The sequence below is a fragment of the Phyllostomus hastatus genome, unplaced genomic scaffold (assembly GCF_019186645.2).
Source record: "Phyllostomus hastatus isolate PE091 unplaced genomic scaffold, TTU_PhHast_1.1 phas_scaffold_193, whole genome shotgun sequence".
Taxonomy (NCBI): domain Eukaryota; kingdom Metazoa; phylum Chordata; class Mammalia; order Chiroptera; family Phyllostomidae; genus Phyllostomus; species Phyllostomus hastatus.
Genome location: NW_025334015.1, coordinates 10,894,527 through 10,920,231, shown reverse-complemented (window position 1 = coordinate 10,920,231; position 25,705 = coordinate 10,894,527).

The following is a 25,705-nucleotide window of genomic DNA, read 5'->3' as shown; positions in this document are numbered from 1 at the left end:
TACATCTTATTAACCATAAAGGTCAGGCACATAGTTGATGAACAGAGCATTGTTGTGGAATGACTATTGATCTTGGGCCTCCTCCTTTCTGACTACAGTGGAGCTACAACAAGGCTCCTTGCTGAAATCCCTTGCACATGCACTTCCCTGCATTGTCACCTGATGCCCTTCAACACGCCCCTGATTCCCCAGTTGTCCCAGTTGTCCTGAGTCTGATGTGGGCCTGTCAATGCTTCTCCATCTATGATGCTTGACATCTCAAATCTTTGCCTTTTCTGCTTAGTTCTAGCGCTAATTTCTGACTCCATGTTTTTCCTACACCCCAGCAGCCAAGAGTACACCAAGAAATTTATAACATGGTGCTGATTTAATTCACTACCAAAGAAGCTATCTAAAGTCAACTCACCCCTCACTCCTTCTTAGTTTTGTTTTTTTCAGCTTGTCACTTATCAGCTACTTACCAAACTCCCACAAATCTGTAACACAATGTTTTCACTCTTTATAATGCTAGTCCCTCTTATTTCTTACAACAGATGGTTAGAGTCATCTAGGAGGGCTTCTTCCCCATCTTTTCTCTTCACTTGTGACCATTCTTCTCTTGTGGCTTTGCTATCTCATCATCTTCATGCATGAAACCCCCCTTCCTTCTCTAAAGACTAGGGCATCCCCTTTACCTTCAGAATGTATCCCATCACATCCACCAAGGTTGCCCTGGCATTGTATTGTATTGATGACTTTTTCCTCATGCAGTATCAGTTTTCCCCTCCCTATAAACATGTCCAGATCTTTATCATTCTAAAGGAACCATCTTCCCTTTATCTTACTAACATATGAAATATCCTCAGTCCTTCCTTTCACATTTAAAAAGATGATATCTGTAGTTTTGACCTCAATTTTCTAAGAACCAATTTACTCAAGTACCTGGTTCCTCTGCTTTATTAATCTTCTTGACAACTTGGGGTTCCTCGATCCTTTGAGTTCTGGCTAATTTCTGCCTGACCACTTTCTCCAATGCTCTGGCTTTATTCCACTCTCCTTCCTCCTTCCTCCCTCGGGGCCTGGGCCCACCCCAAAAGCTTCAGTTATTTTCATCTGAAAAATAACAAAATCTATACTTGTGGTCCTGACTCATAACCTTAACCTCAATAACGCAACCATTTGCCGACATTTTATCAGGGAAGCACCTTAAACATCTTAAATTTACCAGATTTCAATCCAGACTTGCTGTCAAACCCACTTCCCATTCTTCCTAATTTTTCAGTTATTTCCTCAAACACTTGTGCACCCAAGGACAAAATTTAGGAGTGGCCTTTTACACCCTTCTTTTTTCCTTCCAGCCTCATGGACTGTCATGGTTTCAGGTAAGCCTGGAGCCCACAGCTATAAAACACCAGCCTCAGAACAATATTGGTTACTGGTCTGTGATACAATGGGAAAAATCAGACAGTCCAGTTAGTTACACACAAAATTAAAATTCAACCCAGGAACTGCCTGAGATTATGTTTTTTCTACCTTTCCATATGTTAACATGATCTTATATTCATAAAGGAGAGTCAATAGTGTGAAATTTGTTTTAAGATCCTCGTGTGGCAAAACCACACAAGGTTTATTTTTTAATTATCTGTTAAATCCAAAAATCAGGGAACTTCTACTCTCAGTGTCCCATCTGCAGTGTTTCCCTTGCATTCCCACCGCCATACTGAGGTTAGGTTTTCTGTTCTTTGTTTCTTGATCATTGCAACAACTCCTTAACCAATTTACTAACTCGTATGGCTTTGCTCTTTCCCAAATATCTTCCACCAGACCATGGTCAGAGGAAACTTCTAGAACTATGGCCTTGGTAGTGTTACCTTCCTCTTCAACACCCCCTCTCACACCACCGCCACCACGGCTGTTTCTCTCGTCTGCTGAAATTCAACATGGAGCCAAATGCAAGGTCTCGTGTCAAGAGCTCTCTGTGGTCCCTGCACTTCCTTGTCAAACCTGACCTAGTCGCTCTCTCGCGTGCTACCTTATTTTCTTTCTGTTTATCACTCTCGAGAACCCTCGCACGCATTTGTTTTGTGTTTACTGTCTCTCTTCTTCCCTCACGTACGCTAGAATGTAGGTCACTTGAGGACAGGAGCTTGAGTTTTGTTCACTATGGATCCCTAAGGCCTTCTCCATAGCACATGTCTTCAATAACTAGTCATTGGGAAATATAAATTGAAAAGAAAAAATAAGTAACAGGAGAAGATGAAATGGAATCTCTCCCACTTCCAACGCCTTTCCGCAGGCCAGTGGCTCTCGACTGGGGACGATTGTGCTCTCAGGGTCAGGTGGCACGTTGTTCTTCCTTTCGATGGCAACGGAGGGAAACCCAGCAGTGTAGGTAAGACAATCAGCGCCAGCCTGCTCTGTCCATTTATGACTCTCCGTTTCAGGGGGAAAATGATGTCATCAGTACTCAGGAGCCATGGGGGCATGGATTTGTCGGTCTTTCTACCAGCAGTTGCTAGAAGTTAGATAAGTCGTGAGTAAAAATATACTAAAGTGGTGAATGTGAAAAGAGGGGAAAAAAGCAGTCAAAGAAGAGGCTGTTGCTCTAGAAAACCAGTCCACCCTTTGGCAAAAGCACTCATAATGAATCAATTGTCAGTTCGGCTGAACTATTTGTGAATGGAATGCTTTCTGTTGAGTGAATGAATGCAGTTCCATAACGTACGGTGTCTGACTCAAAGTGGGCTGAGAGACCGGAGCATGGTTTGACTGATCAGTTACTGCACACGGGTTCCCTCCTGTCAGCCACAGTCATTTCTGGTTTCACTTGGCCACCCCGACATGAGTGAGCCACAGCCAGGCTGTGCAAGAAACCCAGTCACTGACAGTATATCTAGATGATTGCCCATCTGCTATTTTCCACTATGATAAGCCCTTCTGAGCTGAGGACAGGGGCCCCCGGGGCAAGGCGGGCCTTCTCCCTTGCTGCTTTCTCCCAGTCAGGAGACTCTTGTGACACTGTCTTGTGGCTCCCAGAGCAGAAAAGGTCATTTATTTTTCTTCTGTTTTCTTTTTGCAGGCCATACCAAATTTACTAAAAAATGTGCTTATGAGAAATATGATTAAGACTTTTTAAAAGGGACACCCTGGGTGCCTTTAAGTAATTCGTTTCTGGTCCCTCAAGTCTGATAATCAGAAAGCTTTGTGGTTGTTGTTTTGATGGTTTTTTCTTTGGAATATTAAACTGATTCCACCCCTCTAACCTGTTCCTTTTTATCACACCCTCCATGACGCTGGCAGCACTACTGAGCACTATCTTACTTAGGAAAGAAGCGTATAGTGAAGAATTTACCCCAAGAGTTTCCTCCATTACACGCAAATCCGTCAGTGAAAAGATTTTATTTAACTGAGGTATCCAGTGGTTTTACTATAGTCTTATTTTCAAGTATAGTTTTACTTAGTGATCAATCCTTCCAGAAATAAGGAAAAGATGCAGAGAAATTGTCCTAATATTCTTAACACATTTGTACCCCTAAATGTGGATGTCATCTGTCCTCACTTTTCATCCAACTAGAAGCTGAAAGTTCAGGTAAAATGGAGTTTGCACACAAACTCTCCATCATCAAGTATTACTAGTCTCCGGGGAAGGTGGAGTTGTGTTTTGTAACATGGCCACTAGGGGGAGTAAAACCCAGCAGTCTGCAAACAGCCATCAGGCTGTCAGAACAAGGTTGGCTGCTTTACCTTTCTCTTTAAACAAATGATCCTCAACTCCGTTGCCCCAGAAAAATACCAGCATCTGGTAGGCTATGTTTATTCTGAGGTTACTCTTTCTAAAAATAGTTTTCTGAAAAATCGCCCTCCTGGGCTGGGAAGCACACAGGCAGAGTGGTGAGTGGGAGGCTCTCCTGCCTCAGGGGGACCCTGGAGGCTGGGAGTGTAGGGCAAGAATGCACCAAAAAAGCACAAAACCGGTTTACGTTCGAGGACTCCAGGTGGCCCCGAAGACTGTGGAGGCCAGAGTCACTGACCCCGATCCAGGCTATGACTGTCCATCCAGCTGAGCCCGAGTGAGGAGGCAACCTGAAAGGCTGTGTTGGCCCACACAGGTGGCAGGGGGTGGGGGCGGCTCCCAGGTGTCAGACCCCCAGGCTCAAGGCCATGTGTGGTGTGTGTGTGAGTGTTTCACATGCAGTGTGCTAGCAGGTGAACGTCAGAGACAGCCAAGATCTCAGGGTTGTTTCTATTCTCCTTCCCTAAGTTTCATCCCTATCCAATCTTCAAATTTCCAAGAGTGTTTCAGAGTCATTTTGACTTTTCTATAGATCCCATTCTCAAATCTCCTAAAGACCTAGAGTAGAGAACATCAATTTCTGTCCCTCTGAATGGTCCCAGGGGCAACTCTGGGCTACCCCAGTAGGGAGCTATGTATTTCTCCTCCTCAGAGACCCAGCCCTGTGACCTCTGGTCCCTGCTTGCCTTTCCTGTCTGTTGTAGTCATGTTGCCTGAGGCTGATGAGTTATACATGGCTGGCCTTCACTCGGCTGGGGACAGGCAGTGGCAGTCAAGTCCTGGAGAACATTGAGTGGCGTGTGGGAGAGTCAGGACACAGACCACATGCTCCAGGGAACCCAGCGCTTCCCTCCGACAGAGTCCCCAAGTCATGGAGGACGCAGGTCCGCTGGGTCTCCTCCAAGGCAGGCAGCTGGAGGACAAGGCTTCTCTGTGTCGCCCTGATGAACTCATGGGACAGTTTAGCCTACTTGGGTCCTGAAGAAGTCCAGTCTCTGGACTTTCAGTGTTATTGCTAACATCTATAGTTTCTGGTTCTTGGCATTAAGGTAGGAAGAATTTCAGACTGGGTATTAAGAGAATTCTGGCTTCAAGTGCTGGTTCTGTGCATGTCTAACTCTGATTTCCAATAATTCATTGAACTCCTCCGGGCCTGTTTCTTCTGTAAAATAAGAATGTCAGACGAGGCTTGCATTACATTCTTTCCAATTCAAAAAGTCCAAGAGTTCTCTCTGTCTAGTGAATATAGATTCTTCTACAGTCTCGGGCCCACTGCCTCCACCTAGAAGTCAAGAGAGAAGCCCGGGTTAAAGTGCACTGCCAGCCCCAGGGCCCGTAGCCGTACTGAGTAGGAGGAAGCACATTTAGAAGGAAACGAGCTTCATTTATTCTGCCTGATATGGTTATCTCTCTGAGGCTTGTACCCAAGCAAGCGAAATGAGGGTGAGGAGAAAGGAGGGGAGGGGACACACTGTCAAATGTCAAAGGTTTAGCACAGACTTTGAAGTCTGACAATCGAGGCTTCCGGGAACTTTTGTCTCTACTTTTGAAAAAAAGGAGGGAGGAGAAAAGGTTAGGGGAGAAAGAGAGAATGCAAGAGGGAAGACAAAAATAGATCCAAACATGAGACATGCTCGTGTGGGTTTTATGTAAAGATGAGGCAAATAGTATCTAAATGACCTGCGGGAAATCTGGGATTCTCTTCTTTGGCTGAAGACAATCCCCGGCTGTTGCTCCGAATTAACACTCCCGCATGGCCACAGGGCAGGTGCTGAGAAGAAGCATCAATGGCCCATGCTGCTGAGTTCTGTCCCAGGGTAGGATGGCAGCGGCCCCCAAGCCTCCGCCCTCCAGGGTCACATTGTCATTTGAGGGAGCAAGAAAAACACATGAGCTACTGCACAATGATGAAATGCAACAGTACAAAGTGTGATCGAGGGCTCTGTTTCATACGGATCAAATGCACCTGGATAGAAAACACACCTGTGAGCCATGGTGGTCCAGGATTTGTTCGTGAATGAGGTGAGTCCGAGTCCGGGTGTATTCGGAAGAATAAATCACACACACCCCTTGAGTTATCAACTACCTCCTCATTTACAAGTTTAGTGAACCAAGGAATCAAATTTACACCCTTTAAAGGACAGACAGTTTGTCCAAATCTCCACGTAGTAACCAGTAGAAGGTCTGGAGAAAACTTACTCAGTTTAAATCCTGAAACCTGAGTGTGGAAAATTGGTGGGATAGCCAGGAAATCGTGTATGAAGATCCCTCATTTCACCTGTGAGGCCTGGGTATGCCCAGCTACTAGACACCAGGAGTCAGGCCTCCCTTACGAGCTCTCTCTGTGGGTGCGAAGCTGTGAGAATGGGCGATTTGGGGGCCACCCTCTCTGGGGGTTTAAAACACTTCAAACGCAGCACTGAGTTCATTGTCTTCTCACCGAGAGGACCAGAGGACGATGCCGCACGGTGAAAGAAGTGCCGGCCCCAGGAGGACCTCCGGGACACCGGGCTTGGTTCAATGTTGGCATCGGGAAAGAAGACGCTGTACCTTTGCGATTCGAGAGGGTTTCAGGAAGGGAGGGCCTCGCTGGAGACCATCAGGGGACGGTGTTCTTGTGCGAGACGCCTCCGTTCAAGGAAATCGACGCTCCCAGAGCGCCTGATGGAGAAAAGGTTCTTAACTGTTTCCTCTGGAAATCACCGCTGAGTGAACGCCAGGCTATTCTAGAATCACCACTCACCGGCGCTTCTGGCCGGGCGGGTGGGTGAGCGGTGGAGTTCGGACCCGAGGGAGACGGGAGCAGAGCCCCTGGCTATCCTCCTGGAGCCTCCGCTCCTCCGCCTGGTGGAAGACTCTCCTGCGCCAGGTCCTGAAAGATCACAAGGATTTCTCGTGCTCTGGAGGCCAGAAAAGGAGCCGCTGGAAAAACACAATGGGGCGCGTTTTAAATGTGGTGTGACTTCAGGAACCTCTTTACGTCCCCCGTCAAACACTGAACAGTCCTCCCTGTAAGAGGAAAGGGCCGAAACTGCAGAAAATGTCCTATTTCAGTCATGGCCAGGCTGCCTGTGGGCTGAAAAGTTCGTGAGAAAACTCCAGGGACTTCAGGTTTCCATCGTACTTTTTCTGCTCAGCGGTATTACCTTCCCACCCCTGAGTGAAAGACAATGAGGAATCTGCAAACACAGGGCGGGAGTGGAGTGTGGCGCCCCGAGAACAGGTCTGTTTGGGACAAGGAGGCATCTATCTGCACAGAAGCGTCATGCACCGAGGTTGGGAGCTGGGCGAGAGGGGGTAGGCCTTGGAGCAGTGTGGGCCTCAGAACCAACAGCGCCATCCAGAGTGGCGGGGGGCCCTGGAGGCACCATGAAGGCTCACAAGCAGGGACTGGAGTCTCCATCTGCAGGGACCGCAGGCACTCCCACTGGACGCCAGGCCCCGGGTCTCTGATGCCAGCCGCTCCATCCCTGCTCCTTTGTCTCCTGCTCCCATGCCCGCCTGGTCTGCTCCCTGCTCTGTCTTCATCCTGGGGAGCCAGCTGCAGCATGTAGGAGAAACAGGGCCTGTCACGGCTGTCTCTAGTGTGTTATTGTTAGTGTTACGTTACAAATCCAGTTTCCATGCCCGGGTCCCTCGGGGGTCATAACCAGGAGAGGCCATGACCCTGTCAATAAACAGAACCCCAACCCTCGATGTAACCGCTTCCCATTCACTAGTCCTGCTCCGTGGGTTCATAGATCGGATTCCTCTCCCAGGCAGCCTTGCTGCAGACAGGGTCCCCTGGAAATGGAAAGGACAGACCAAGTGGAAGTAGGTCCGAGGATGATCATGGTGGCGGGTGGAAGCCCAGGGCTGGCCCAGCCGGTGCTGCCCACAGCCCATCCTGTCATAGCCCGTGTGTCTGCAGTCTCTCTTCCTGCTGACTTCCCACGGACGAGGCCAGCACATTGGTCTACGCTGCAGTTCTGTTTGCTTCAAAGACCCCTGCCTGAGAGACGCTCAGCTGCCTTGGCCAGTGCTGAGCGGGGGTGAGTGGGTGCAGGAACAGTGAGCAAGAAGGAAGCCGTGCGTGGGACACCCTGGCCCAGAGACGGGGCCGACCTTGGCCTGTGCTCAATCTCTTTTGCAGATGAATCTGCCGAACGTGGTGTGTTTTCCTTCCCAAAGCAGGGCCAGCTGATGAACAGTGGGCACGACCAAAAGAAAAAAATTTTTAAAAAGACTAGACTAGAACTGCACACTCATTTCACAGGCAGTCCTCAAGCACCCACCATGTGCTGGGGGCACAGCCCCACCTGCGTGTGGGTTCCACATGAGGGAAAGACATAAAGGACAGTGTGGCTGGGGCTGGGGACTGGGGCAGACTTTTCTTTTTCCTGTTTTGCTTTTAAGACCCGAGAATCTCCGAGGCTCCTATGAGGCTCCTAAATCACTTTAGCACCCTTAGCCATCACTCTCCCTCAATCCCCTGACTCGGCTTAAAGGAAAAACCTCTTCGGTGTCTGTTGTAGGGACTGACAGGCTGGCGTTTCGAGAGAGGAGGACTAAGTTCTGCAAACGAGCATGGCCTCAAAGGTGGACTGCCTGGCTCGTTTCTAAGATGCAATAAGGCTTATATTCAGGTGTATGGGGGAGGCTGATAAGATAGTTGAGCTAAACAGGGTGGGATTCTTTCTTCCGGGTTCATTACAGAGCTGGAAGGGGACTTGGGATCTGAAATTCAACCTTCTTATAAATGAGGACACTCAAATCTGGTTTTGTAAAAATGTGTGGGGCAGATAAAGAAGCAACAGAAAAGAAGATTAGGGAGGGAAAAGACAGGGGCAGGTGGCCCAAAGCAAGCTTCCACCGTTCATCCGGGGTCTCCCTGGAAACCCTGGCCTCAGAGAGGAAGGGCAGTCCTGGAGGGACGTCAGAGGCACGCTTTCATTGGGACGGCATGGTGCATGGTTCCAGGGCATGCCCCGAGCAGCTAGAACAGCATCTGCCTACCGTAGGTGCTCAGTAACTGGTTATTGCATAAACAGCTCCCTTGTGGGCCTTTCCTGGCCGAAGATCAGGAGTGAGGAGGGAGAAAGAGGAGGGCTTCGATAGGCCCACCTCCCATGTATCCAGAGCAGCTCTGAGGGCACTAGCTTCATGGTTTGGTCTTCTAGAGCCCCCTCTGCTACCAAGAGGAACCCGTGAGAAACAACCATCTGGGCCAGGGCCTCCCACCTGGAGAGACGGTGGCTCCCGGGCTGCAGAGCTATTTTTACGGAACTTGCCAGACCTTGTCTGTTTGATAGATAACATCCCTAGCCATGCCTGTAAACAGGGCTGGGATTAATAAATACAAATCCACTTATAAAAATATAGAATATATAGTAGACTTTGATCATTGTATATCAATGAATGCTCAGAATATCAGCACAAGCAGGTATTTTATTATTTTATTGATATTCCAAAGAAATCCCTGCTCGTAGTGTTTGGAAATCGCTGCTCTGGACCTGTCCTCTCATTTCATAGAAAACTCTTTGAAGAGTCCTCCCTAGAAGGAGAGGGACCGGCCCAAAGTCACTCAGCCCTCTGGTAGCAGAGCGGGGTGTCACTACAGGTCATCTCTGTCCTGTTCATTAAGTGGCATTTCCCCAAACCCCTTGACCAGAAAGGACAGACCAGTTCAGCTTGATTTATGTTTGAAACAGAAATGCTAACTGCAGGGACTGTGAGCCACACACTCCTCACGCTCGCTGTGGCCCTTGTCCTCACGTCAGCCCAGTGAGGCAGGGACCATTGTCCCCGTGGCCTGGGTTAGCAATAGCAGCAAGAAACAGGGCCTGGAGGAGGTGCATAGTTTGCACAAGGCCACACGATTAGTAAGTTAGAGACAGATTCGAACTATTTGACTCCAAAGCCTAGATTTTCACACACCTTGCTCCCCACGACTTAGGGAGCTCACATTTATGGAACTCACTGGTATCCATAAACACACAACCCCAGGGCCTTGAGAGGCAGCCCTCAGTGTGGCCAGCTCTAGCCTCGTAGCAATGGCCGAGGGCACGGAGGGGCAGGAGACATGGAGTCCTGGGAGAGTCCTGTTAGAGGGCCGTGTCTCGAGGGGACAATACAGACTCTCAACACCAGAACCACCGAAGGTTTCCTAAAACTCCATTTCCTAGGTCTTACACCTCAGCAACTCAACGAGGGTCTCTGGTGTGGAGCTGGAGAGTCTGCAGCTGCTGTACATGGCCCCCCCCTGCCTTTTGGCACACCCACGTTTGAGAACCGGAAGCCTGGGAGACCCCAGAGCAGGGCAAAAACAAAGGACTCCAGGAAGCAGGGTCAGCAGCTGGGCCAGCTCCAACCTCAGAGGAACCTAGCTGAACCCCAGAGAACACGCCTGACACTTCACGCAGGGGCCACTCCCCGCGCCTGGCTTTCTGAAATGGGGCAGCAGGGGGCGGGGGGGTGCCTTTCATGTCTCTGGGCGTGCAGAAGGTTTGCGTTTGTTTGTTTAGAACAAAGCCTATACTTCACTGGCACAAGTGAAACAGACTTTATAAATAGATGTGAGCATGAATGGTTTTTATGATTAGCTTGTTTTCAATCACCATGCTTGACCGGTGTCTGTGTTCAACTAAGTAAATATTTCTATGGTGATAGTATACACAATACAATGGCCATTATTTAATGTTAATACAAGTACCATATGGGAGAGCTTATCGTTCTGGAGCCCCAGAGCATAATGAGAGCAGATAGGAACAGATAGGCAAGGGCGGGCCTGCCGTACAGTAGGCTTGATAAAACATCTGCTCTTGCAAGTGTTGGCCACGCGAGTATTTATGCAGTGATGGTTCTCTCAGGGGAGCTTCAGGACCAAACCCCATCACCAGCGTTCTGTTTTTTCCTCTTCCTCACTCGGTGACCTTGGAGAAGTCTCCATGCTAATTGTTTAAACACTCAGGCGTCCATTTCTCAACTCCTAGGCCTTTGCATGCCTCTCCAGAGAGCAATGAAGGTTAACACCTGGTGGAATCTTGAGTTCTTTATTTAGAACAAAGACACGGAGAACAGTGAGGCTAACATAATGCCTTATGATTTTAATCAGTCCAAAATATAAAAGGGAGACATCCTCGTTCATTTTTCATCTGCAACCTGAAATTCGAGCAAACCTGAGGTTTGCAGAGAGTGGCACAGAGACCGAGGGAGGAACCAAGTCTCTCAGGGAACGCACGAGGCTGTGGGCCTTTGCCAGCGTCCTTCTCACTCAAGAAAGGCCCGCTGTGATGGTTAAGGGCACAGGACGCACTCACACACACGCAAACCTGGAATCAGCCTCCACTGACAGAGGGCGAGTGAGAACATCAGAGCTTTTAGTGTTGTGGAAAAGATCATTTTACCTTTCTCACACACACACACACACACATGAAGACCACATAATTCTCTAATGTGCCTTTTGCCTCTTAATCTAATAGTAACACTACAAGGTTCAGCACAGTGCAATGTTTACTGTCTGCTTATACACGATCTGCTTTCACCTTCAGGACTTGCCCTGAAGAAAGAGATAAAGAAGTTCAGGTCTAGGCCACAGTTTTGCACCTATATGTCCAAATGAAAAATATCAGGAATAAAAACTATTAATATTTGTTTTGTACTTAGCATCTGCAAAGTGTGTTCACATCTGTTATAGCTTCCAATGACCACCAACACAGAAGGTAGGCAATGTCAGAATCCTCATTTTATATATTTTTAACATGCCTATTGATTTTAGAGAGAGGAAGGGGGAGAGAAAGAGAGAGAGAAACATGGATGTGAGAGAGAAACATGGATCGATTGCCTCCCATTCATGTCCCTACAGAGGACTGAACCTGCAACCTAGGTATGTGCCCTGACCAGGAATCGAACCCACAACCTTTTGGTGTATGGGATGATGCTCCAACCAGCTGAGCCACCCAGCCAGGGTAGGATCCTCATTCTAAAGATGAGCAGACAATCTTAGGGAGTTATGATTTGTCCAAGTGCAGAGTAAAAGGAACGTAGACCTAAAACTCAAACCCAGCACTTGTGAAGACTCTTCTTATTCCTAATTTAGGGATCGGAACTGGGCCCAGGGACGAGGAGCTGCCCTGCCTGAGTGGTCAGACCTGCTCTGATGAACTCGGAGATTAGGCTCAAGGGCTATTGTTTCTCTTCCTTCTGGAAGAGCCAGCCCCAGGTCACCTCGGGCCTTTCACAAGCACTCTGCCACCGCTCTGATTACTCTGGCAATCGGCTTGGCTGAACATGGAGCATTAATTTGTCTCATTTACTATCAGAAAGGAAATTCAACATAGGTGAGAAGAGAAGCTGCTTGACACACGTTTTAGGAAAGAGATTTGAATTCCCAGCCGTGTTATCTAAAGTAATAGGATCCTTTCCTGCTGGTTTACTGCAGTCACCGTAAATCTAGGACCAATACACATGTTCTTAAACACTTGGAACGGCCACTAGGGAAATTGCTGTTAATATGACACATGACACGGGCTAAGAGGGAAGTACACGTAGGCAGGGGGTGCACGACGAAGGCCCTGGCTCACAGGTGCTGGTGGAAGCCAGTGGAGAGAAAGGTGGGTTTACATGTTCCAGGCAAGACCCGGGTCCAGGCTCTGCACTGAAGCCACCTACCTCTTGCCTCTTTCCAGAGCCTGCATCCCGGAACGTCTCTCCATCCACTCAAGGATGCCACCCACCCTGCTCAGGAAGAGGGTCCTGTAAGCCACTGTGGGAATTGTGTGTGCACACGTGCTCACACGTTTGCGGCTTGCTCATTTGGTCGAAGAAGGCGGGGTCGGGGGGACTACCAACAGCACAGGCTGAACAGTGCAGACGGGTCTGGTGCCGATTTCTGCTCTCCTCTGCGTCCTTGCCTCAACCGCCATGCATGTTTCTGGCTATTCTGGGGGCAGGCCTTGGCCTTACACTGAGGGGCAGGAAAAGGCTGGTGAAGCGATGCTTGGGTAAGTGAAAGCAATGACTCTTGGGTGCCATCTACAAATTTCCCACAGTCTTCGTTAATGCCTTGGGGCCCTTCAGGGTTTAGAATTACAACTTCCAATAAATAGTCCTAGACAGTCTCACAGGAGCCACAGTAAAACAGCACCAAGTCAGTAGTGATAATGCTTCACAAATCCGCGTGTCCAAACCTTGATCCAAACTGAGCAATAGCCGAAACAATAGCCCCTCCCCTCTGCTGAGCACTCAGCCCGTGGCAGGCACTGTTCTAACAGCTCTACGCATATTCGCTGATTTAATTTTCACAATGAAAGTAGGCAGTACGTGATAAATGGGGGAGCTGAGACACAGAGAGGTTAAGACACTTGCCTAGGTCACACAGTTCACACCTGAGGGAACTAGGACGCAAACCTGGACCATCAGACCTCAGCATTTCTAAACTCCACCTCTTTTCCAGAAGCCAATGGGAAAAGGACAGAGTTAGAAGTTATTACGTCACACTAATCCTAGCATTACTAATTGAAGGAAACAACAAACACCTTAAATAAGAACAACTACTTCCTCTTTTATAAATGGGGACCTTTTAAAGTAAGAATGATGCTACATTCGTATCTCGGTATGGTTGCCAGCCATAAGCTCGTGGCATGATTATCACATTTCAAAGGATTTTTCTGGAAGGACGAGTGGGAAAGCCCTTCGGGGAGAAGGCTGCTGCGTTCTGCCTATGGAAATGACTCTCCTGACCCCATGTAAGTCAGTCATCCAGTCCTGGTCACAGGCTGTCCTGAGCCACCCCGCCCCCGCCTGCGCCTTCCCTTCTCTGCCGACTACTGGGGGTGAAGACATACATAACTGGGTCTACAGGGTAGCCTTCGTTTCTTCTCCTCAAATCCAGACCACCCAAACGGGGCAGCCCTGCCTCACCGACTCTGTGGTCTAAGCAGCAGAACCATCACCCCGGGTTTCACAGGAGGGAAAGGGAAGTTTGGAAAGGGACCTGGTAGGGCCTCTCGGGTGTGGGCCAGGAGCAAGTTACTTCGGGGAAGCACCTAGGACAAGGTAGCAGCAGTGGGGAAGCCAGGAGGACAGACCCCTGAAAGGCGGCAGCAGCCACTGCGGGAAATGCCTGCATCTCTGTGTCTCCGCCCAGATTCTCTCTGGTCACTTTTTAAAAAATGAGAGTCCATAATTTTGAGAACCTGCATTTCTCAAAGATGATATTATTTATTTAACTCTTGATGATGTCACGTTATCTTGGGATGGTATTATTCTAACCTGATTCTAAATCTTATGTTTAAAAGTATGTTGCAGTGTTCTTATAATCAACTTTAGTGACCCAATCAATGTCGACAGAGTCGATGAATTAGTCGCTTCCCCTGAAACCGTCTTGTTTTTTAATAGCAACTGTTCTTAAATTATTAGGAAGATGTATGTCATGTCATTTTAAAGCTATAGCCACACTTCCACTTAAATTAGAAAATAAAAGACCCACTTATATACTGCTAGCAAGGAAATAAAACCCATGAACTTCCCAAAAGACAATATTAATAGAAGTCTTAACAACAAGCATAACCAAGAATCAATGGGAAAAAAACCCTTTGTCAGCCTAAGTGTCCATTAATACATCATATATATGATACATAACTATAATAAAATAATATGTAGCCATGAAGAATGGAGAATATTTATTTATTTATTTTAAGATTTTATTTATTTATTTTTAGAGAGGGAAGGGTGGGAGATAGAGAGAGAGAGAGGAACATCAATGTGTGGTTGCTGGGGGTCATGGCCTGCAACCCAGGCATGTACTCTGACTGGGAATTGAAGAGAATATTTATTTTTAAAAAATAAATATGGGACCTGGGACCTTTTAAACGTATTGATTTGAGAGAGAGAGAGAGCATGTCCTTTGTTGTTCCACTTATTTATGCATTCATTGGTTGATTCTTGTATGTGCCCTGACTGGGGATCGAACCAGTAACCTGGGTGTATCCGGATGATGCTCTAACTAGCTGAGCTACCCGGCCAGGGTTAAGTGTAGAGAATATCTACATGACATGAAATCATGGCCTGGCATACTGTGAAGTAAAATAGCAAGTTACAAAAGAACACGTATAATGTTAGCCCATTTTCCAAAAAATGAAAATGTACATGTGGTTATGTATGTGTGCTATGTGTCGTCATACTGGTAAAGAAAAACAAGCTATAAATATATGTATTTATATACTGAAATAGCTATTTTATTATTTTATTTCTTGGTGGTAGGACTGTGTGATTTTTGGTTTTGTCTCTTTGCCTGTTTGTCTTTAATAAGTTTTTGATAATAAAATAGAAACCGAATAATGACGGAGTGATGTTTATAATTATATTTCTATGTTGCTACTGTACTCCATGGTGCTCACATGAAGCCGGTCATATTTCCCACCACAAATAATTCTACACTCTCCCCCACTTATCTCTGTGTAACAGTTCTTATCCTGGCCAGGCCTTTTAATGAAGATGGCTGCTAGCTGACCAGCTAAACCACCGAAGTTATTTCTTCTGATGCTTTTTATAACTCAGATTCATAAATTAATACTTGTCCTTGACATTTATGAGTCTTTTTTTATTTTTCCAAAGTTCATTAAATCATTAATTAGTTCATCTTTGCAGTATGTTTTCCCATTTCCTGAGCCACAGGATTTCAGTTTATCTGCAGTGTCTTCAAACTGTATCTTCTCAAAGCAATGTAGTGATTCAGTTCACCAGTTACTTAGAGTGCCAACAGTGTGCAGAACATGACACCAGGAAGCATGATAATGGTACCAGCGAACAAGACAGAGCAGCTCACAGTCTGTGGACTGAGGACACACAGGTGGTGAGTAGCCCAATGCAACGATCTCAAATGCGATAGACGGACGGCCACTCCAACCCCGGGATCCTTCCCGCACCCCTGCCAGCTTGTTGTTCTTGTTACAATGCCACAAGTAGGAAACACCACAAAATGGGAAAGTGTGATATCACACATCTTTAATAGACACCTGTGCTCAATGTTGATTCCTTAACTAAAATGCAACCTACCCATTAGGGGTAACTTATCTATTTGTGTCATTCACATTCACTGACTTATCACCAAATGTCTACCCTCGTGCATTCGAGCCACGTAAACATTTTGCTTTTCTTTGCAGGTGAGGAGATGGGAACGCAGAGAGGCGGTGCATCTCGTCTTCTCTCCCCAGAAGCCTGCTGTGAAGTCCATGTTAGTTCACAGGCTTACTGCTTAAGAGCCGGGGTCCCAACCCTTCAGACATGTGACCACCTGCAGGATCACCTGCCCTGCAGTAGAGTTCGGGGTTTGAGACTGGGTGTGGGCTGGGCTCTGGAGGCAACACTGGCTCCAGCTGCTGCCCCACCATCGAGATGAGAAAACTCGGCTAAATGTTTGTCAGCAGTGTCTCTTTCTGCCTCTTACGTTTGCAGTGATGATCGGTATCTCGTTGCCTCAGACACTGTCAGACCTGGCATCTCTGTTTATCTGCAGAGCTCTTGGTGGTTTCTGAAAACAGGTGTGGCCTGGTTGAGCAGAGCGTAGCCACAATTTTTTTAAGACGTTGCTTTGACTCTGGCGGCTTTTACCAACTTTCCAAATGTCACCCAGTCTCCCTCAGGGGCTATTTGTCAAAGTTGCTGGTAATAGGGTCTCTGACTTGTTTTTACTGTATATTTTAAGAGATGCCATACTAGATAGACAAAAAAGGTTATTGAAGCAAAAACAATTCTAAGTGACAACTGCATTAGTTGGGGCTGATACACCGACTCTAGGCTCTGATCTTCTCTCTGGTGGTGTCGCTTATAAGGCAAACTGCACGAGAAAGACCAATTCTCACTTGGTAAACACCAGCAGTTCTGGAGCTGAGGGAGCTGATACTGTCACGAACCTCCATGTATGTAGCCCCACTGCATGGAGCTTGCAACCAGCAAAGGTATTGAAAATGCATTAATATTTGGTCAGGTTAAGCAGTTAAAACATCCTATTCAGCTATGGACAGTTTCATTAAAAAAAAAGAAAGAAAAAAAAGGAAGGAAAAAAATGTCCAAACAAGAAACCATCTAAAGAGAGGCCCGAGAAACCACTGAATATGCAAGAAGTGGGAGATGCTGAGTATATTTTGCTCAGGAAGAGATGTTTTTAGAAAGTCAAGGGGGCTGACTTCAGCTATTGGGGAAACAACCAGTGAATGCCTAAGTATCCATATTCATTCAGGAACTGGAAAGAACTGAGTCAGAATGGTGGGCTTGCAGTTTAAAGGGAGACAGAACTCAATTCCATGGACACAAGATATTCCGACAGTAAGAGCTCATGTAACAACAGTGGAATGGCTGCCTCCAGACACGGGAACACTCCCATCCGGGAGCAAGTGCTGATGACTGTGTGTCAGGTGCTGTGGAAGGATTCCCGTCCTAGGAAGGCGATTGGAGTAGACCCGGAGGGCCCTTTCCGAATGTCTGAGGCTGTCCGTCTAGTTCATTGCCAGTCACGGTCTCAGGGGTTGTCCTGGGCCCTCATCCTTGTGTCACTGACATTTGGGGGCACTTCTCCTTAACAGTTAGACAACCAAGTAGATTCACATCTTTAAATCAGCGGTCCGCAGGAATAGTGACGGAGAATTGATACATTCCTGGACCTTCAGTCTGATTCATTAGTGCCCCAGAGCCTTTGTTTAGGAAAATACAGGAGACCACAGGCAGTCAGAGTTGAGTGTTAACACCAGGTGAAGTTGGCCAGGGGCCCATCTTGACCTGCCTCCTCTAAAAAGCTAGTAATAATTTTCATTTTTTTCTGGGTGTTTGACTTCAGGGATGTGTTGATCTTTCATGGGGTTTTGAGGTATTTTTTGTTGTTGCTCTTTGTCATTTGGCCGAGTCCCAGAATGCATCATAACAAACACTTCACTGACCAACCCCGTTGTGTGTCCCTAGTTGGTGAGAGTTAACAGTACACAATCTGCAGTCAAGTTCACTCTCAGCTCAGGCCCTGCCAAGCCACCTGGCCTCATGCGTGCTGCTTTGTTTCTATGAGGCTACGTTTTCTCATGTCTGAGATGGAGCGAGCACCACTGTACAAGTGCAGAGGGCTCCAATGAAAAAGTACATGTGAAAGTGCAATATACACTTTGAAACACCTTTAAAATTTTAACTAGATTATTTATATTTTCCTGAGTTTGTGCAATCGTCAGTGTAAAATATAAAAAGCTTGTTTTTCACTTCAGGCATTAGATTTTTTTTTTTTGCCTCATCAGCAACCTCTCTTGGTCTTCCGATAAGTTCAGTAGAAGGACAAAATGCTCAACGAGAAGCATTGTCTTGAGTCTACACTTGGAAGTGGACTGAAGTGAGCGCCTGAGAAGTCGTGTTTTCCTCCAGCTTAGCTCTAGGTTGGCAGAGATGGCCAAATAGGCAAGTGGGAGGAACTTCTGGGTTTTATTAAGCAACGCTAACAACAAAGGAAAACCTGGGGACTCACAAGGGATGGAAAATCTCTCCCATGTCAAGTCCCATGCTCCAGTTATTTGTGGTTATTGATTATGAGGACTTATGCCATCAGTATTTCTGCGCTAAACTGAGAATGTTCACAGGGAGTCTCCACGATGCCAAGAGGCAAAGAAAGACACTTTCCCAGTACAAGCGATAAAATCGTCTCAGGATTTCACAGAACTTCTCACGTGCTGGTGGAAGTAAAACTGTGTAACCATTTTATTTACATAATCTCTGCCAACAGAAATTTTGTTGCTACATTCAGGCTGCTAGCTGCATAACATTGGGTCTATATTTTTTTCTTTTGTTTTCTTTAGGCACAATCATAGAAGATAAGTAGCCACAAAGCTTCGCTCTACTTTCAAAGTCACAGTCAAAATGTTACACTTCTAAATTGTGGCAATGAGACACACCCTGAAAAGAGAGAGCATTACACCTTCACAAGGAAGCAGAGAAACCAAGATAGCTTGTGACAGCTAGCACATACCAAGAAAAACCTGTCCTGACCTTGAAACCCGCCGTGGGGGGGAGCAGGACCATGCTGTGATGAAACCAAGAAGCTGATTGCTCCTTGTCCACTCCCCGCCTTTTCCCAAATGGACACCTGAGAACTTGAGCTACTTCACAAGGCACAGGTTCGCCCTGGGCCCCCCTGCCCCGCTATCTACCTGCTCCCAGTACTTCAGGCCCGAATGTTTCCTGACCTCCGATTCATCAGCAAGAAACTTTCCATGGCCCCTTCTCTCAGGGCACCATTCTTGAGTGACAGGAACTCATTGACCTTGGTTAGGATGTCCGTGTTAGGGGCCTGCTTTGTGGGTACGAAGTGAACTTCTGGAGATGCAGTCTGATGGGAGAAGTAAGATTTGGGTTGCAGGAATTTCATACACAATGGCAGGCTGGCAGAGACGATTCGTCGCTGACAAAACACTAAGGCCCTGTGAAATCACAGTATGGGGAAAGTTGCTCCCCTTGCCTGGGGTGGAGCTCAGGGTGCTAGGTTGTCAGGCCTTTATAAACAAAAGCAGAAAAATAATATCCTGGCACACAAATGCTCTCAGTTTCATCTCTCTCTCTCTCTCTCCGTATCTATTAAACACTTGCAATGTTACTGATATATGACCATGGCAACTCAAAACTGGGCATAAGCTGATCACTAAAATGGTGTGTTTGAGCAATCAGTCGTTCATTCATTCAATTTCAGTTACTTAAGCGTGTATTCCACCAATGCTTATTGAGCATTTGCTATATGCTGGGTGGCATGCTGGTCACTGGGGAGAGAGAAAGAACCAGGCATGGTCCCTGCCTTCGAGCTGCTCACAGTCCACCAAACAGACACAGAACAACAGCGAATTAAGGTGGGCTTGTAATGAACCGTCGAGCAGGGGTGCCTAAAACAGGCTTACAGGGGCAGAGAACGCTTCATAGAAGACAAGGTATCTAAGGTATCTAAGCTGGATCTTGAAAGAAGCAGAGAAAGGCAGCGTGTGAGGAGAGAACAAAGGTTTGCATTCTTGGCAGGGAGTGTGACCTAAAAGGAAGCGAGATAAGAATATGGAAGAGGAACAGTGCGTTTTCCAGGATGACCAGACAGAGTAGGAGACGGAGACTCGAAAGGTGAATCTGGAGAGAAAACCATGAGGAAGGTCGTATTGGGTCTTGCATGCATTTGGTATCATTTACAGCCAAAGGGCAGGCTATATAGACCGTCTCTGAGGGTACGACTCGAATGACAAAGGTCATGGAATTGTAGTGTTGGAAGGATTTTAGAGGTAACTTAAGATAGTGATCACACCCAGTACGTAAGTAATCTGCATAACATCCAGACAGGTCCCCAAACATCACCCTAGTGAACACCTCCAAGGAGCAGGAGCCCACGCTCAGCAAGGCAGCACCTCCCTCTGAGACCAAGAGCCTGCGACATGCTTCCATCTTCCTTAAAAAAATTGATCTGATGGTCCCTGACCCCAAGGGCTTTACATTTGAATCATTGTGTGAACGATCTATGAATTGCTAGGTAAAATAATCTAGAAATAGCCACACAGATTATAACAACATAGCAGACCAAGCTGTAGTATCACCATGAGTTCAGGCTCCTGGGTTGTTGTTTTTTTTTTTTCTTGCTTCTGTGACCTAGGATATCACAGAGGACAAGACACTGTCTCTGCCATGAAAGAAATTGTGGTGTAAAGGCAGAAATATCTAGGGAACCACTGCACACTGAGAGAAAGGCTAAAATCCAGAGCACCAACAATGCCGAATGCTGGCAGGGATGCGGAGCGAGAGGAACTCATTCATTTCCTGCTGGGAGGAATATAAAATAGTAACAGCCACTTTGGAAAACAGTTTGGCAGTTTCTTACACACACTTACCATGTAATCAGCAATTATGCTTCTTGGTATTTACCCAAAGGAGCTGAAAATTTAAATCCACACAAAAACATGAACATAGATGTTTGGAAACTTTGTTCCTACATGTCAAAATGTGAGAGTAAGAAGGATGTCTTTCAGTAAGTGCATGAATAACAAACTGTGATACATCAGACAATGAACTCTCGCTCAGTACAGAGAATAACTGAGCAAACGATACATTAAAAGGCATGGAGGACACTTACACGCATATTATGAAATGAAAGAAGTTAATCTGAAAAGGATGCATAGCTCCCGATTCTAACTACAGTCGTCCCTTTTTACCGCCAGTTTCATTTTCTGCAATTTTAGTCACCTGTGGTCAACAGTCTGAAAATACTAAATGAAAAAATTCCAGATGTAGGTTAATCCCTGAGTTTTAAATCGCACGCCATTCTCAGCAGCAGTGTGAAATCTCACGCGGTCCTGCTCCCTCTCGCCAGGGATGTAAAACATCCTTTTGTCCAGGGGCTCTGCACTGCAGATGCTCCCTGCTCCAGAGTCACTGCAGCCACCGTGGTGGTCAGATGGACTGTGCCATTCCTGGGGTGCTTGTGTTCAAGTCACTCTTATTTTACTTCGTGATGACCCCAAAGCACAATTTGGAGGTGCTCTCTTTAAGTGAAAAGGTGAAAATTCTCAAGCTAATAATGAAAGGAAAAAATTGTTTGCTGAGGTTGCTAAGATCTACAGTAAAAACGAACCTTCCAGCTGTGAAATTGTGAAGAAGAAAAAAGAAATTTGTGCTAGCTTTGGTTGTCACACTGCAGAAGCTATAGCCACAGTGTCGATATGTGCTTAGTTAAGATAAAAAAGGCATTAAATTGTGGGTGGAAAATATGAACAGAAGACATGTTCTGACTGATGTCAACATAGTGTGCCAGAAAGCAACGGGCCTGTACGAGGACTTCAGAGAGAGATCCCCGAAACAATGCACCACGTCCACGTAGCTTTTATTACAGTATATTGTTACAATTGTTCTCTTTTGTCGTAGTTCTTGTTGTCGCAGCCTTTTACTATGTCTAATTTACAGATTAAGCGGCATCATAGACATGCGTGTGTAGGAAAAACCGTAGTGTACATAGGATTTGGTGCTGTTTGGGGTTTCAGGCATCCACTAGGGGTCTTGGAATGTATCCCCGTGGGTAACAAGGATTACTGTGCCCAAGCACTGCCAGCCCCTCAGGTTGGTACAGAGCTCTCCAGCTTCATGGGGCCCTGCTACCTGGTATTTGTTTCCTATTGATGCTCTAACAAATTGCCAACAATTAGTGATTAAACAAGACACATTTGGTATCTTATAAGTCAGAGGCCCGAGACCCTAAAATCAACGTGGCGATGGGTGCCTTGCCAACACCGGCTCTAGAGGGGAAGTCATCCCCTTTCCTCTTCCACATCCTAGGAGTCACCTGCATTGCTGGCTTTGTGGCCTTTTCTTTAATCTTCAAAGCCAGCACAACATCTTTAAACCTCGTCTTAAATCCCATTCGTTTTCTCTCTCTGTCTCTCTCTCTCTAGTTTATTAGGCAAATGGTAAAATCATGTACTTTGTACCCTCCAGCCAAAACATAACCATCCCGGAGGGCAAGAGATAACCTCTGACTCTCTGACATTTACCATCCCCCCCCCCCAATGGCTCAATGACAGCCTTTCCTCCAATGTCGGCTTCTCCACACAAGTCAATAGACACCTGAAGAACCCTGCAGGCGGGCCCCAGAATTCTTGCACGTGTTCCTGAAAGTCAGTCACACTGTGGATTCTGGGGATTATTATTTCTGTCCCAGCCAGTCCATTAGTGCATTGGTAATCCAGAAATATGTATTGTTCCTGTTTTTGCACCAGGTGCTCCACTGAATCAGGGGATGTGCTGGTGAACAATATAGATGCTCAAACATTACCAATCAAAAGCCTCAAACAGGCAAACAGTAGCAAGAAGTGGAGCACAGCTATTTATTTGGCAGACCTAAATGAGCAGCCTGCAAAATAACACAATACACAGGGACAAAAGTCAGAGTCTGGCTGTATAGTAAAACTCTACTGCACTGGTTGTTCCAGAGTAATAGATAAGAATTAAAATACCCTGCATTCAGAAAGTTTGACATGTAACTAAGTAGACAGAATGTTCTGTATGAAATGATATGAGAAAAAGATGACAATTGCAATGTGAGTCAGGAGCAGGGACAAAGGCGCAGAGGGAGGGCCGGTCCAACAGACGGAGGCAGCGCAAGTGAAAGGACGGCTTAGAGCAGCAGTGGGAAGAGGACGAAGAGCTCTGTGGTGTGAACAGACGAAAATCTGGACATGCAACAAAGTGAAGACTCTTGGCAGCAGGGAAAAAACAGTCCGCCAAGCACCTCCACACGGTGTTGACAAGTCTAGATGCAAGTTGCTATGTAACGTAATTGTCAGGTGTGGTTACAAAACGTGTGAGCCCCAAGAGATGGGACTTTGTCTTATTTAGCACTGTAGCGATAGAGCCCAAACTAGTGCCTGGCACATACGGGGCAATCAGAAAATATTTGTGTGGTGAGTAAATGAATTAGTGAGTAAATACAGAGAGGAAGGGGTCAATAAGAAATCGCACTCTAGACCAAGGATGAAGACGACAGGTCTGGCTTGCCTTTCTAGACACCTGAAAGCAGACTCTCATCACTCGTTTTGTCTGCCTTGAGAGCCAGAGAGGCTGAGGCCAGAGACGGGGGCTTAAGTCACAGCCGCAGCTTGTGCTGCAGGAACAAGAGCTTAAGCCTCTTTCTATCACATGCATCAGAAGTCCTTATGGGCTGTTTCAAGTGCCCCACAAAAATAAAAACGGGTAAAGAAAGAGGATTATTTCTAGGAACTCTCCTGTGTTTGCAATGGCCCATCCTTTTCTCTTTCAAGCGACCTGCGCCTCCACGATGTTCTTTGAGGAGTCAACCTGCCCCCCGCCAGGGCTGAGAGCCCCAGGCTAGACCAGGCTTTCAGCTGGTGGACGACAAGCCTGCAGACAGGGTAGCTGACAGAGCAAAGTGTGTTAGACTAAATATTGGCTTCAGTTAAAGTCCCAAAGCAATTAGCTGCCACCGTCTTCATGTAAACCATTTTTTTTCTTTCCTTCACTTTGCCTTAGCAGGCCTTTTAGGATCTTATTCTGTCCAGAGTCTCTTTGAGAATTGCCCTCAACTTTTCTCACTTTGGACCCTTAGAACAGGAATTTTGGTTAGCCATCGTCACAGCCAGCTGAGGCTCTTGAGATGGATTTTTGTGAATACGGGAAATCACCATTGTTCTTCCACAGAATCATTTCCACCTATCAGGCAGGGAACCTGAAGGGGGAGAAAGTGGCAGTGACAGAACTAGAAGAGTCTCATCCCACTGAGTAGCTGTCCCCTGGGGTTTACACTTGAACACCTCCACCTCCATTCTTTTCTTTGGAAGAAGCCAAAATGGTCCTTGACTACTCAGAGAACTCCCCAGCAAGGAACAAAGAAAGAAAACAGAAATGAAATAAAGATTGGGATAAGAGGGGACAGATGAAGAACAGGAATGGTGTGAGCATGAAAACAAGAACAGTGACTTCTCAGGTCCCGCATCCCCAGCAGACCAGACACGGGCAAACGTGTCCCTTAAAGGGAGTCGTAAGATGTGTGTCGCTGCGCACAGTGAGTCTTAGGCTGCAGAGCCCTTTGTCTGAAAGACGTGAATGCCGAGGAGACGTGCTCATCACAGTTGGTGGCAGAGAATCAAGTAAGAAAGACTGAACATCGAAGTCCATAAGGAAAACTAGAGAAAGGAAGGGTGGCATGCAAGGCAAGAGGGGAGTGAACCTACATGGGCACTCCTGCAATACAGACCAACTGGCTGCCACACATTTGCTTAACCTCCTTATCTCCAGAGTGGTGGACGAGCAGTTAACAGAATGACTCTGCTGAACGTGCATTTAGAACAGGGAGGTGGCTGCCCTAGCAGCAAATGGCTCCCTCCCTTTCTGGACTCCCAGTTAGTACTTGGCTCGGGCCTTGGAACGGCCGCTGTGATTCTCCTGCCCTGGGCGGACTGAGCTTGGACGTTCAGCCCAGGCTGTCTGGCGAGGCCAGCAATGCCTCCCTTGCTTTGGTGTTGTGTTGACCTCCAGCCGCCCTTATGATAGTGCTGCTGAGGCAGTTATACTGTTGCCTTTCTCAGTTTGTCTAGTCTTTGGGGATTTTCTTAAGACTTTAATCACTTTTAATCAAAAATTGGTTATATGGAATCATTTCATTAAAGTCCCTCCCAAGAGAAGGAGAGGGGCAAAGTGAGGTCCTTGACAGTCTGGTGCGTTTTAAACTATAGTAAGTTTCTTTCCACCCAAGGCTCTTGGTCAGGGGATGGTCCTGATTGGCTGAACCTGGTGTTTTCCTCCCTAACTCTGCACACCCTGACAAGACTTTTAGGACACTTCTTATTTTTTGTAGACTAAAGTGAGCATCACATAAGTCTAGGTTTTCAAATAAAATAGATTGCCTAGGAATTATTTCAATTACATACTAGATAGCTTGGAGGTGTACTGTATGTGCTCAGCTCATGAAAGCCAAGAAGCAGATGAAACAAAAGAGTTTAGGGCTCTCACTGCAGGATGCTCTGTGTAAGAGCACTTGTATTACACCTAGGGAGAGTCTGGGAGAGCTCAGGGAGTTGTTGCCCTGTACACATCTGTCTGCAGAGTGTAGTCTGTATATTTAGCATGTGAGACCCAGGACTGGGCATCCGTCACCAAGAGGAGATGATGAACAAGACAATGAAGTGAAGTTGCTCAGTTAAGGGACAACCTGGAAAGGAGAGCTTCAAGGACAATCCACAGCTGTTTCTGTGGCCACAGTGACACAGGACATACCAACCTGTGAGTCTTGGTGGGGTAACTCCCCTTGGGCTTACCAGGGTGCAGGAGGCGGGCAGAGTAAGGGGGTCAGCAGTACGTGATCTTCTGTGTCGTACTGCCGTGGTCCACATCTCAGCTCTACAGGAGGCCCACTTGTATAGTACCCGTGACTTCAGGCAGTCACCTGGTATTTCC